Consider the following 2,776-nt stretch of genomic DNA (forward strand, 5'->3'; position numbering starts at 1 on the left):
TCCATAGCTCTACTTCCAGAGTATCCAGTACCCATTTCTGGCCATCACAGGGTACCAAGGCAAAAGTCTCATCCATTTAAAGTAAATTAATATATCTAAAAAAGGGAAGAAAGACAAAGATATGACAGAATCTGGTACATGTAATCACCTGTAATGTTATATATCATTAATTACTATTACTTCACTTAGTCCAATACGAAATAGTCTGGGGTAAGACTTTCCCAGCCCAGAACACATTCTCTGAAGGAAGTACCCTAGCATTGTCCAGACTCTCAAATGTCATTCATAGAACCCTATGCTCTACAAGAAAACACTGTAAACATCTTATAAAGCAAAAAGGAATTATCGTTCTAACTCCTGAACATCAAAATATGCATTCATATTCATATTTTGATGAATACATATTCATTCAAGGCAATGAATAATTGCAGTTGCCACAAATACAAAAGTAAACTGGGAGACTAGTAAGATGGCTCAGCAGGAAAGACAGCCTGACAACTTGAGTTAGATCCCTGGAACTCACACACACACACACACACACACACACACACAAAATAACTTTTTTCCACTTAAAGGAAAATCTACGTGTTTTCCAATGGCTGCTCGTTTTCTCTGTGAACTTGTGAACTGTGGTCTTCTTTTTAATTGACATGGCCTTACATTCTCTAGCATCACTTAAATTAATTTATATTTTCAGGAATACAAAACTGTTTTGAGATCACGTTTGGCCAAGGTGGCCTAGAACTTATAGTCTGGAGCAGGTTGTCCTTAAAAATCAAAATCCCCCTGCCTAAGCCTCCTGTGTAATGGGGTTACAGTACTTCTAGGAGAAATACAATTTTCTTGCAAAAAGTTTCTCAATTAAGTGGTAAGTAATCCTAATATCAGATTTAGAAAAATATATAATGGAACTACTGGAATACAAGAAAATAATAAGAATAAAAGCTATTCTTTATTAAAAGAATAAGTAAAATATTAATCTAGTCACTTCCATTAAAATATTTAAAATAGTTTTTAATTTACCTATAATATGTGCATTTTGACCAAAGCATGACTAAGTTTTCACATACTTTGAAATAAAAATAAACAACACAAAACAATTTCACAGCTGGGCAGTGGTGGCTCATGCCTTTAATCCCAGCACTTGGGAGGCAGAGGCAGGTGGATTTCTGAGTTCAAGGCCAGCCTGGTCTACAAAGTGAGTTCCAGGACAGCCAGGGCTGAAAAATCCTGGCTCGAAAAACCAAAAAAAAGAAAAAAAAATTCACAGTAAGTAGAAATTTTAATACAGTATTATAGCATCAGTTTAAAAGCAACAGTCTTCAAAAAATACTTTCAAAACAAAAATTCTTGAAATGATCTTCCAGACCCGGTTTGATCTGAGTATCTCGTACTTGGTAATGAATTCTGTGAGGTCATATCTTTTCTGATGACATACTCAGTTTACCTTTGGCTCTACCGAAGTAAAAACCGAACACAGTATGTATGACACAGTGTCACAGCCCACACGCCATGAGTACTTGCTATTAGCATAGACCACAGGCAGTTAATAGCGCTATCTGCTAAACCTCACGTTCAAGGGTACTACTCTCAGGTTTTCCTTACTTTTTGTTAATAATTTATGTTCACTTTACCTTTTAAAAAAGAAGGGGGCTGGAGAGATGGCTCAGTGGTTAAGAGCACTGACTGCTCTTCCAGAGGTCCTGAGTTCAATTCCCAGCAACCACATGGTAGCTCACTGTAATGGGATCTAATGCCCTCTTATGGTGTGTCTGAAGACAGCTACAGTGTACTCACATGAATAAAATAAATAAATCTTTCAAAAGAAAAAGAAGAGAAAGAGGAAGAAAAAAACATAGATTCAAATATGAGTTTTATGCTTATTATCAGAACATGGATTTCTAGACACATCCTATTCATTAAATTGTATTTTCTAGCTTGTCACTGATGGCTCACACCTTTAATCCCAGCACTCAGGAGGAGAGGCAGAAAAATCTGTGAGTTGGAGGTCAGCCTGGTTTACAGAGCTAGTTCAAGGACAGCCAAGGCTTTATAAAGAAACCCTATTTTTTTATAATTGTGTAAGGGCTTTTAAAACTTTCAGAAACCCTTGGGAACTTAAGGTATTGTGTACTTTAAAATACCACTTTTCCTAAAGATGTATTAATGTTCTCTTCTAAGAAAAACATTTTATTACAGAATTTAAAACTATCATTTTATGATACTGTAAGACTTGTATGATGTTCAAATCAAGTGCACAAGAAACTGACTCTAATGTATTTTCTCAATGTAAAAGGTGGTGATAACAAGGAAATGTGAAGTCCTGCTGCGGGATTTTATGGCTCTCATTTCCATAGCAGACTCCCTAGCCTGAAACGAATTGACCGCAACTCTCCATGTGTATTAAACTGAAGTTAAAATTGATGGCCACTGAATCCATTCTAGTTCAGTTTATGTCTCAAAGATGTTTGCATTTGTATACAGCATTTGGAAGCTTTATATAGCACCTAAGATAGGAAATCAAATATACTTTTTATACATACTCATTAAACACATATTGAACATTCCTCTGTACCAAACTTAGGGAAAAACCCTAGAGGACTTTTTAAAGCTGCTTTGAATACAGCCCAAATCTCTTAATTTGGGGAAGAAATGGTAAACCCTTTTTGAGCGCGTACAGCAGCCAGGCAAAAACAGAGAAGAAGCAAGCCGGGAGGCTGGGGCTAGCCTGGGCAACATGGCCAGTCCCGGCTGCAGAAGTCAAGACAGACAAAAA

This window comes from Mastomys coucha, unplaced genomic scaffold, assembly GCF_008632895.1.
Source record: "Mastomys coucha isolate ucsf_1 unplaced genomic scaffold, UCSF_Mcou_1 pScaffold22, whole genome shotgun sequence".
Taxonomy (NCBI): Eukaryota; Metazoa; Chordata; class Mammalia; order Rodentia; family Muridae; genus Mastomys; species Mastomys coucha.